The sequence below is a fragment of the Paramormyrops kingsleyae genome, chromosome 2 (assembly GCF_048594095.1).
Source record: "Paramormyrops kingsleyae isolate MSU_618 chromosome 2, PKINGS_0.4, whole genome shotgun sequence".
NCBI classification, from domain to species: domain Eukaryota; kingdom Metazoa; phylum Chordata; class Actinopteri; order Osteoglossiformes; family Mormyridae; genus Paramormyrops; species Paramormyrops kingsleyae.
Genome location: NC_132798.1, coordinates 27,887,912 through 27,899,956, shown reverse-complemented (window position 1 = coordinate 27,899,956; position 12,045 = coordinate 27,887,912). Strand labels below are relative to the sequence as shown.

Below are 12,045 nucleotides of genomic sequence, written 5' to 3'. Positions count from 1 at the left end.
TCTTTCTTTGCCAATTTTTTTCAATATATATTTTTTGTGATAGTTCTTTTTACCTTTCACTTTTTTCTGTACTCATTTTTCTTCAGGGAACGTGTGTTTCCCTTTGTAATACTTCTTTCCCTTTGCATTATATTTTTCTTTGCGTTTCACTATCTGGCCTCTTTTTGGCACAGTGTGGGTGGGCAGGGCTTTGTGGGGGTGTCTGTCACTACCCGTTCCTTACCGCCTGCCTGATTTGTACTTCACACATGTGCAGCATTTTTGAGCATGCGTACACTGCATTTTCTGCCAGTGCCCGTGCATACACTGCTTTTTAATGTTCTGGCGCTGCCTGACCCGTTCATCCTGCCATTTTACGGCAAGCCATATTGTCTACATATTTTACTAGAAATAAATACAGGTAAAATAGATGTAGTGATATATAAACAAAGCCATTTTGCCTGTAAAAATGTATCAAATATAAGATACATCGAATTTTTATCACTTAGCACTACCTGACGGGGTGAAACGAGTACTGCATTACCTGGGGGGTGGGATGGATTGCGGAAAGTGAGAGTTGGGAGGTTAGATAACGTGCTAATAGTGGCTGCATACTTCAAATAATATAAGTGGAATTAGCTTTGCTTTATCAATATGACGTTGTATGAGCGTCATATGTGTGATCAGCATGGACCTCAGGTGGAGGACAACCGGGTACTGACCGGTTTGTGCTGCCTCAAATGGGGTGTCCTCCAGGCAGCAAAGTCCTCCCCCTGTTCTCAGTCCTGTCTCCAGTCCCCTTTCACCTGTTCCTGGCCATTTTGTGACAAATATGGATAATCTGCAAATGTACCTTAAGTATAAGCTGTGTGCCTTAGGGTTTGTGTGTATGTAATATGATCATTTAATGCATAAAAATGGAAAAGGGAGGGAAAATAAATCCCTCCGTCTTCCAACTGTCTTGTCCTGGGTCATGGGGAGGTCTGGACCTTATCCCAGGCAGCATAGGGCACAGGGAAGGTTTTCACGCCAGACAGGATGTCAGTCCTTCCCAGGGCTCGCTCTCTCTCTCTCTCTCACACACACACACACACACACACACACACACACACACACAGTTGGTCTTCCTATTTAAATGGGGACCGTCCATTCATTTCTATGGAAAAAACCCTAATCTCAATCACAACACCCTTAATCCCTACCCACCCCTAACCTTAACCATAAGTAACCAACCCAAATACAAGACTTTTGGCATTTTTACTTTTTTGATTGCATTCACAGATTTTTATAAAACTGAGGTTATCCAAATGGGGACCTCAAAAGATGTCCCCAAAAGTAGGGAAATTTCAGGTTTTACTACACTTTGGGGACAATTTGATTCTTAAATGTAATCTATGCATGCACACACACACACACACACACAAGCACACACACACACACACACACACACACAAACAAACACTCACAAGCAAATATTAATTTTGGGAAATTTAGAATCATCAGTTCACCTGACTACATGGTAGCGAAAAGAAGATGGGAATACCCTGGGGAAGCATGGATATCATGGGAAAAATATGCAAAATTCACACACATAGTGGGGGGGGGGCGACATTTGAAACCTCAGCCCTGGAGCTGTGAAGCAAGAGTACACTTAAAAAGATTAAAATTTGAATCTTATTAGATCTACACACGCACTGTTTGTTTTGTATGAGACAAATACATGACATCTGTTCTCTTTTCATATTCTAAACCTGTCCACCAGTTGATAATTCTTCACATGTTGAAATGCTACACTGCAAGAAATCTATTTTTTTTACATTTAAAAAAAAAAGTCCCGTTTTATATACAATCGACCCTTCTGCACTGTGACTTTCCCCATCACTGTTTTGATATATTGTGGGACTGGCATAAGAAATTAAATAGGATGTCTTTATGAGTTTTGCAAAAGCCGCAGACAACAGGAGGAGGCCAGCAGACGGCGAAACTTGCATATATTGCAAATAATTTAACAGATTATTTGTGTGTAATTGCTAATGTAAGCCATCTGTTAACAACTCTGCAGGTTGCAAATTGACACTTTAAGGATGGTGACAATAACAATAATTAACAGTAATTATTAGTTAATTTATCTAAGGAGATGCTACAGACAGGGTGGTGCAGGAGTATTACTGTAGCCTGCAGGGTTGTGGGTTTGATTTCTGTGCCTAACTTAGTGTGTTGGGAGTTTGCACGTTTTCCCAATATCTGAGTAAATTTCTGTTGGGTCCATTTTTTTTCTCCTGCTGTCCAAAAATTGGTGAATTTCTGCCTATTAATTGCAGTGTGTACATTTCTGTATGCCATGTGATGGACTGGGATCTTCTTCAGAGTGTATCCCTGCCTTATTCCTAAAGCTGTTTGGGATTGGTTTCAGGTCCCCTCAGGAGCGTGGAAGTTAAATGGATGGATACATATTTAGTTCTTGTTTAGCATTTATTATGAAAATGCGTATTTAAGCCACCAGTTTAATACATTGTTAGCTGTTTGGATGCAAGTAACAGGATAATGTTTCTCCATATATATATACTCTCACCTAAAGGATTATTAGGAACACCATACTAATATGGTGTTTGACCCCCTTTCGCCTTCAGAATTGCCTTAATTCTACGTGGCATTGATTCAACAAGGTGCTGAAAGCATTCTTTAGAAATGTTGGCCCATATTGATAGGATAGCATCTTGCAGTTGATGGAGATTTGTGGGATGCACATCCAGGGCACGAAGCTCCCGTTCCACCACATCCCAAAGATGCTCTATTGGGTTGAGATCTGGTGACTGTGGGGGCCATTTTAGTACAGTGAACTCATTGTCATGTTCAAGAAACTAATTTGAAATGATTCGAGCTTTGTGACATGGTGCATTATCCTGCTGGAAGTAGCCATCAGAGGATGGGTACATGGTGGTCATAAAGGGATGGACATGGTCAGAAACAATGCTCAGGTAGGCCGTGGCATTTAAACGATGCCCAATTGGCACTAAGGGGCCTAAAGTGTGCCAAGAAAACATCCCCCACACCATTACACCACCACCACCAGCCTGCACAGTGGTAACAAGACATGATGGATCCATGTTCTCATTCTGCTTACGCCAAATTCTGACTCTAGCATTTGAATGTCTCAACAGAAATCGAGACTCATCAGACCGGCAACATTTTTCCAGTCTTCAACTGTCCAATTTTGGTGAGCTCGTGCAAATTGTAGCCTCTTTTTCCTATTTGTAGTGGAGATGAGTGGTACCCGGTGGGGTCTTCTGCTGTTGTAGCCCATCCGCCTCAAGGTTGTGCGTGTTGTGGCTTCACAAATGCTTTGCTGCATACCTCGGTTGTAACGAGTGGTTATTTCAGTCAGTTGCTCGTCTATCAGCTTGAATCAGTTGGCCTATTCTCCTCTGACCTGTAGCATCAACAAGGCATTTTCGCCCACAGGACTGCTGCATACTGGATGTTTTTCCCTTTGCACACCATTCTTTGTAAACCCTAGAAATGGTTGTGCGTGAAAATCCCAGTAACTGAGCAGATTGTGAAATACTCAGACCGGCCCGTCTGGCACCAACAACCATGCCACGCTCAAAATGACTTAAATCACCTTTCTTTCCCATTCTGACATTCAGTTTGGAGTTCAGGAGATTGTCTTGACCAGGACCACACCCCTAAATGCATTGAAGCAACTGCCATGTGATTGGTTGATTAGATAATTGCATTAATGAGAAATTGAACAGGTGTTCCTAATAATCCTTTAGGTGAGTGTATATACTGTATATATATAATGGACTGTGACATGTTTTTAATTTATAATTTAAATCAGACCACCAATCGGTCATTTTTTACAAAGACTAAAAGAAAAACAAATGATCAGCACAGTTGATCAGCACCACCCATCCTTGTCCCTTTTTGATGTGAAAATAAAAAGGTCCCTTAAATGCAACCAGGGATTATCTTCTGGCGCGTTTTCTGATGACCGATCCAAAGTAGTCTCAGGTGGGTTTAAGTCTAACTCTGTAGGTCACTTAGGTACCACTTCCATGGTCCTTTCTGCTAGCTGAATGCAAGTTATAGCAACTGGCGGCCAGTGGCCTAAGTCCACTGCTCGTTTGCACATTTGCATGTGTACTGTATTCTTAGTTGGCAAATTTTCAGTGTACATTCCCACATCTGCTGACTGACAGTTGAAAAATATCAACGAGAAACATACAGAACTGTGACAGGTATTGTGTAGCTTTAGAAAGGAATGACAGGATAGAGGGAAATCAAATACAGGGAACTATTTATATTATTTACAGGGTTGGCACCGGTCCATCATGCTGCGCTGCCCAACAGGTACCTCCAGTGCTACAATATTATAATACGAAAAGATAGCATATTTCATGGATGTGGTGCCTTATGTTGTTTGGGGTAGGCACCAGGCCACCCAGTGACCCTGTAACGGATATAATAGATAGAATATTGTTTTGAAATCTGGGGGAAAAACTTGGCCTTGATAGTGTACTAATGCAATTCTAGTCCTCTGAGACTCCAGCAGTTCTTCCTGGACATGAAGATTCACTAGAGTACTTCAATAAGCAGAAGGCTGCATACCTACTGTACCTCCACATCGGCCCTGGGATTATGCCATCAGTCTGCTTCCTGGAACCAGTATTTCTACTTGTCAGATTTATGCTTAACATATTTTCCATGCCAGAGTCTCGGGAAGCACTGAACCATGATTTCATCCGTCCGTCTCCTTCACCTACTGCTGACAGCTCCTTCATTGTGGAATAGAAAGATGCTGTTTTGTTGATCTTGTATTGAGTATCGTAGCCTGAATAACATTATGGTGAAATATTGTTACCCAGTACCCTTGGTTCCTGGGGTCCTCAGACAACTTAGACCTGTGAAGTTCTTACTTGATGTAAATGCTCAAAGGGAGCAAAGTCTTATGGTCTTTTCTGCACCTTTGTTCTTCCAGGCCTTCATCAGTGGGGTTCTGCCTGAGTGCCTTGGGAAATCCGTCATTGTCTATTAGGTCTACATGATATGTAATGTTAATATTAACATTGCATGCTATGCACATGCAGTCGTCACATTGCAAAAACCATGATAATAAGCAGGGTTAAGACCCTAATTTTCATTAAGTTATAGAAATGTGAGTTTCCTAAGTCTGAAACCCTACAATATATGGTGAATGTTCAATCAAGGAGTACGAATGGACTTTCTAAATATGGGAGCAGTCAAATATTGGCTTGTGAGTATTAAGGTTTTACAGAGATTTCTAACGTTTGCTGTGTTCTGATTTTTACAGATCTATCCCTTATTTTAGTTCTTTTGCAAACAGCTCACTGACCTATTAATGGGAGGTTCTCGCAGGCTCATTTGGAATAAAGATGCTGACATGGATGTCAGGGAGTTGAAGAATAGATTCACTTGCGCTCTTGGCCCCTTGACGCAATCTGTCATGGATGTAGATGTTTCAAGCTCTGCAGTGGGGTAGATTTGACCCAATGGCGTGGTGAGCCACCTAAGTTGCAACTATAAACATTTTTGTAGGAACACCTTACCATTAAGCTGGCCTTTTAGGGGTGACGACCAGGTGTGCCAGGAGCCTGGGGCATTCGGGGTTAAAGCCTCAAAAGAATCTGAATGAGTCCCAAGTGATTTATTTAGCTCTGATATTTTAACAATCATGTTGTCAGTTTCAGAACCCACACTCATATAACATTTACTGATGCTATGTGATGCTGATGCTTTTGTGGGGGGAAACCAGAGAACCTGGTGTGCAAATGCCACACACATAGGGGCTGAGACTTCAATGCTGGTCCCAGAGTCGTGAGGCAGAAGTACTAACCACTGTGTTACTATGCTTCCCAAGCAACCAATACCCCAAGGCCCATATTCCACATAGGCACTGATTTTGTCGTGGATTTCCCCTGCTCTTAGGGATTGACTTCTATGCTTGTGGCATTGGATGGATTCTCGAAGGGGTGTTGGCTAGTACCACTAAAATGACTACCCACTACATTTGAGACTGCATAGCTTCTGTTTTACTATGTCTTTTAGACATATGGACTGCAGGAGTTGATTAAGGTCCTGAGTTTATATCTCAGGTCTGTTCTGTTTTTTTTTTTTTTTCCTCTCTGCCTAGTTTGGATACCGCTGTCAGCCCACCAGCTAGGTCAAAATCAGGAGGTAGCCATATTTCTTTGCACCTGCTATCACTTCTGCTAAAAGAATCAGTGAAGGTTCCTTTTCTGGGTGAAATACAGTATGCATGAATTTTCTTATTAGTCAATCCATAAGCCTGACCCGATTGCAGTGTATTTTAGGTTATAATCCACCCCCGTGTGCATACAAAATAGATGAATGACCAAAGTTCAGTGAGGAACTCTGGTTAGCTACCCATGGGTGTATCCAGTGTGCTGTGTGGCGAGAATTATAATGCAGACCTGCGCTGACGTCCTGCTCCTCAGTACCAGCCCAGTCTGGAAGGCCACTAGCCCAGTCACAATCTGTTTCAGGCTCCCATCAAAAAATTAAATTTACAGTTCACTGGTCTTTTCCATATAGTTTGATAGATTAACTGTATGCTACCACCTTAGATTACCTCCTACTTATGCAATCAGTGCCGTTCCCGACTCCTGACATCACCAGGGACGGGGAGGGATACAGACTGGAGGAATGCTCTTGGGTTCAAACGTAAGATATCTTGGATCCCACACTTATTGAAGAGTTCCATTATTCCCATCCTGCCTTGCTCCTCCCCCATTATGAAAGACCCATATGCTTTGGCATTGTGTGCCCCCTACAGGGGAAGGGGATCTATAATACTGTCACATATCACATGCTTTGTGTTCTCCCAGATGGAATCCTTGATGCACTTGTTAGCTGTGAAAATTTAAACCACCATGCCTATTCTCTAGTTGTAAGTCTTGATTCTTATTTCTTAGTTACATCATTAATTTGTTTTCTGTGTTTTTTTTTTTTTTTGGTGTGTATCACTTTTTTTACATATGTGTGATAATGTGTGTAAAACTTAAGTAATGTTTATTGTCCTCTTTGAACCTGATCAACAATAGCCTGCCTTAAGACTCTGAGTGCTTGAGTACTGGATCTTGGAAATAAAATGCTTGGACCTATATGTGGTAGATATCTTTCATTATCACAACGCTACAGCTCAACAAAGCTGAAATCCTTTACATTTTAGTTATGAGATCACCCTTGTGGGTTGATATCCAGCCATACTTCTGCAGAAAAATGTATGTTCCATCCCCATTATATTTTATCATTTTTGTTGGACCTCTATTTATTATGCATGTATACACTGTAGATAAAGAATTGCTCTTTATAAAAGTATTGCTACTGTTCTACAAAAATACTACATATCATAAAATAAGCCATGATAGGTCATTCAGTGGATTGACATAACTTCTTCACCTGAAAACACATTTTTTTTTTTTGGCAGGTTTCAGCACGCTTCACTTTCAGACAAATATCTTTCAACTTTTCTGCCCTTTAAGTACCAAAGTCATCTTCTAACTGTGAAATCATTCACTTTCTTGTTTAGTCAGTTTCAAGTTCCCTTGACATGAATGGGAAATAGCATGAAGGCTCCAGACTCCATGATAGTTCCTGTCAAGACCTTAATTACTTCCTGGAGTTCCTTATTTAAATGATTTTTTTTTAGGATGCCTACTGTTTTGTCTGCCCTTGACACTTTGAAGTTTGACGATAAGGTCAAAATTTGTAAGAAGGCAGTCCATAAGAATATGAATTAGTCCTCCTTAACTTAAATACAGTAAATATATAATAAACTATAAGGTATCTTCTGATAACACTTAAGGTGCAAACAGTCGCCTCACTTCTATGGAGTTTTGGTTTCCAATTTTGTCTCTGCTCTTTGTTGAATAGGGTTCATAGGCAAATTGGTGTCTATAAATTCTCCAAAGTGTGTAACAAGTTGTGTAACAGTGCTTGTATGTGCATGTGATGCAGGGCTTACCAAGACTCCTGGTCTCCTGTGACCTCGACTGGGAAGTAATTAGAGAATGGGATGGACACCTAAAGAGTTTAATAATATTCTCTAGAAGAATGCAAATAGAATGTCTCCAGTGATATTTGCATTTATTAATGTGTTTTTTCTGTTATTGAAAAACAAAATTGCAAGAAACTGTAATGTTTGGAGGAATCTTTGAAGCAATGAAGCTGTCAGAGATGGCTTATTGTAATTAAGGCATAATTCCCGTATTTTATGCACCTACATCTGTTCCATAAAGTTAAAAGCATATTCACTACTTCATGAGTATATATTCCACTGTAACCTTTTTTTTTTTTTTACCAAACTGCCCTTAGGTGTGCATGTGTGGGTAAATGGTATGGGAGTGTGCCCTGTGATGGATTGGTGCCCCATCCTGGGTTGTTCGCTGCTTTGCATCCTTAGCCTTTGGCATGGTCTTTAGACCCCCCCGCAACCCTGAAGAGGATTAATGGTTACAGACACAGGATAGATCATGTTTATCTGAATTTACACAGCCTATGTTTTGAGTGCTTCTTTAGATTTGTCAGTCTTTCTGTTATGTTTTCATATGCACTTAATGTAGACAGAATAAGCCTAATGATGTCCAACAACCTTCAACTCTCTACTTTGTCACTCAATTTTAAAACTAAGCCGTTATGATTTATACTATGTATGATTGATGCATTTTAAATCTTTGCTCAAGGATTTCAGCTCTCGACATGAACAATCATGGTGACATCTGTGCATGACATCACTGAACTATGATGTACAGCTGTATCAGGGATATACACAGGATATTAGAAGCATCTCAGGAAATTCTCTAGACTGTATGCTAGAGATTCACTGCCTTAATACAATTTTCAACAGTCACTTGTGAAATTTGGATGTTATTCAGTGGTGCTTACTAATCTGAAAATTTCCTACTTTTCATATGAAAAAAACACATTTCTTAAATGCATTACAATGATGAGAGGTAATTGTATGGTAAAGTTGTACTTAACCCTTGGATAGAAGTTTCAGAAAAAATATTAAAAAGCAGTTCATGCACTGACACATGACACAGATTTACTTCCATAGATTGGTTTTCATACATTATCATAGCATGTTAAGCAGCTGAAAGGTTTTTATGTTATATTGAGAACCAGAGGATATTCAGAATAACAAATGCGTTTTTTTTTCTTCTTCCAACTGTGTATGGATGGCTAAGTGGAATATTTCCAGTGCAGATGGTCTTTGTTACAGATAACGGATAATCCCCTGTGAAGAGTACAGATGGTGAAGTCATAAGTCGTAAAGGGGGGGGTATAATATCACCACCTGCATATACTAGCTCGTGCTCCCCACCCTGTCATTGATTAAAAAAAGTCAAAATGAACAGTAGCCGCAACCTGTACTGCTATATTCAGGGGCATAGGAACGGGGAGGACAGGGGATGTGTATCCAAATTGCACTTCATTCACCCCCCCCACCCAAAAAAAAAAGACCTTTGTCTTTATATTAAGTTGTGTTCCCCCAGTATCAAACTTCCTCTTATGCCATTGATTATATTAGTAGGACAAAGCAGTTCAAGTGTTCTGTTAGAAAATGATGTATTCATTTATATTGCTTTGGATCCTTCTGTTCAAACTTTACTTCTGTACAAAATTCACGGTCGAGTACACACCTCAGTTTTAGGTTCAAGGTTTGGTGCGATTTCGGTATAGCAGGAAAACAGTTTGTTTTGGAATTTGTTTATTAAGAGTGCAAAAACAGCTAAGAAGAGTTGTAAACCAATTAAAAGGCAGTGTATCTGTCAATGTGTCTGAATAACAAGACAGCTATTTGTGCATTATAAAAGTAAGTAAAAAAAAAAAAAGATTCTAAATGAAGACTGCATCATAACGATCAATGAACTAAGTCCTGTTTAAATCCCTTGTTCCCTACTATCAAGTACCACCATATATATCCAAAGCAACAAACACCTGGTTAGAATTGATTAGATTGATATTGACAGTTTCTCTTTCTATACAGTACTAATTTGCATGCTTTGAACGTTGGCAGCCAACACATTATTTGAGGTTGTCTGCTCTGGCATTTCCGTTTTAGCCTGTATTTTTATCTGTCGAATTTTGTCTGGCTGTCCTTCAGGTTCATTGGGCAATGTAAGTTTATTAGTTTTTCTTAAGACTTTGTTTTTTTTCTTCACATACAGTGGTACCTCAAATCTCGAACTCATTAGAACTCGAATTTCTTAAAAGTCGAACCAACCAGTTCGAAAAAAAATTACCTAGAGCTTGATCTGAATCTCAGAAGTCAAACCGTAAATGGCGACCTAAGATGCCTAGTAGGCGCGGGGAAATTAGTCACGCGGCACGTCTCTCAGCGGAAACGAAGGGTAAAGCTTCAGTCTCAGCCTCGCATTCGTTGTGTAGCATGGTGCATGTTTACACTAGCTGAATACATATATTTAGACAGTAAAAATACATTTAGACAATGATAGACAGTAACAGTAATTATTATATAATAAAATACATTTTTAAATAAAGATTTCCTATTTTAATATTAATAATAAACCATTAATACATTTAAGTATAATAATATTGTCATGCCGAACGGGGACGGAACGGAGACAAAGGCACAGACATCAGGGTATTGGGGAATACAGGGTTTAATTACAGGTAAGGCAGGCAAAACACAGACGGACAATACAATGACCGGACTAGGGAAACAAACTGAAACATGGATGAGATACAGAGGGCTAATGAAAACAACCAGAAACAGCTGATTACATGGGGATTCCACACGGGGATCAGAGATGTAGATAGCACTTTGGACCACAGGCTATTAGTAATTTGTTCAATCAACCAATCACTGCATGGTAATTATACCACTTGTAGAATTTTGAAGTCTCATTTTTTCTACACCTACCTGATACTATGGGAAAACAGTACAATCCTTTTTTTCATACAATATGTGTTACCTTTGGGTGTCTTGAGGTTTAATCTACAAAGTTTGTTATTGATTCATTTTCATGGATTCCTTCACTAAGAGTTTACATAATGTTTGTGAAATAATAGAATCCCATGCCTTTGGATTTCACTTTGGATTTATTTTTTTTTATGCTGAAGTGTTCCAAAATGCTAAAGTATTTTTAGCAAAAAGGCCTCCAGACAGTTAATGCTGATACATTAAGAAAGGCTTTCGTGTTTCCTGACATTACGTGACCACTAACCACTCCAGACATTCCATTGTGGTGTGTATTAATGCTTCTTTTGCAGATGGCACAATGAACTTGAGCTTTGGGCTGAAGATGATTCAGCTGAACTAGCAAAGGATCAGCTTTTGGGGTTTTTTCTAAGTGAAATATTTATGGTTTATGTAGCTTTTGGCATTAGAAATGTGAAAATATCCAGATGGCTGGGGACTGTTTCCTGCCATTTATAAACTCATGAGCCATACTGGTAGTAGTATTAGCTGTATTTAAGGAAAGCTCACATATATTTTAATACATATGAATATCATTCTTTGCAGTTTTTTCGTTTGTCATGTGTTTAATATTTTATATGTGTCACACATTAGTTACTTGGACATATTTTTCATAATATTTGGATATAAATATATCACTTAAAAAATTATTGTACCGTGTCTCAGATTTGTCAACAATCATGACTAAGTGAGATGTTTACAAATGCAGGAATTTTCAGGTTTTTTTTTCCTTGTACAATGCAGTTATTTAAAAATCTGTCTACTTTTTATTATTTTCTGTGCACTTAGCTTTTGACAGGACAGTATTATACTACAATGTTCAGTGTTGATTGTATTTACAGTTGGAAGAATTACATTATGTGATTTTGATAGGTACCCCTTTCATGGAAACACTGATCACATAAAACAATATTAGAAAATACAAGTTCAGGACACTGCAAACCTGTACTGCAAGAAGAAATCTTGCAACAGTTGAAAAATTTTCCTTCACAGAGAAAGAATTTGTTGGGAATAAAAGCCTGAAAATGTAATTAATGTCTGATCTTGTGGTGGTTCTGTTGTGTGCTGCGCCCCTCCTC

General features: G+C 39.3%; 2 protein-coding genes across 3 annotated transcripts in view; one reads left to right on the top strand and one right to left on the bottom strand.

The window, feature by feature from the left end:
- LOC111842350 (uncharacterized) overlaps positions 1-3,184 on the bottom strand; it is a 233,956-nt gene extending 230,772 nt beyond the window's left edge. The window contains exon 1 of the mRNA XM_072708878.1: positions 3,123-3,184. The gene's annotated coding sequence lies outside the window, so the exon portion shown is untranslated. The remainder of the gene's footprint in view (positions 1-3,122) is intronic.
- Positions 1-12,045, top strand: part of edil3a (EGF-like repeats and discoidin I-like domains 3a) — a 96,939-nt gene that overhangs the window by 3,315 nt on the left and 81,579 nt on the right. The gene's annotated exons all lie outside the window — the stretch shown is intronic.